Here is a 213-nt window from a genome sequence, read left to right on the forward strand (position 1 = left end):
TTGAAGTGGCGTAGGATCTGACCGAGGGGGAATAAGTAGATTATGAACAGGAGTGGACCGAGTACAGAGCCTTGGGGGACACCTTGTGTGACTGTGGATGTGGCAGAGGAGTTGTTGTGAAGGGAGATGAAATGAGATCTGTTGGTGAGGTAGGACCGGAGCCAGCTGAGGGCAGTACCTTCGATATCGATGTCTTGGAGTCTGGTGAGAAGA

Source organism: Sebastes umbrosus, unplaced genomic scaffold, assembly GCF_015220745.1.
Source record: "Sebastes umbrosus isolate fSebUmb1 unplaced genomic scaffold, fSebUmb1.pri scaffold_76_arrow_ctg1, whole genome shotgun sequence".
NCBI lineage: Eukaryota > Metazoa > Chordata > Actinopteri > Perciformes > Sebastidae > Sebastes > Sebastes umbrosus.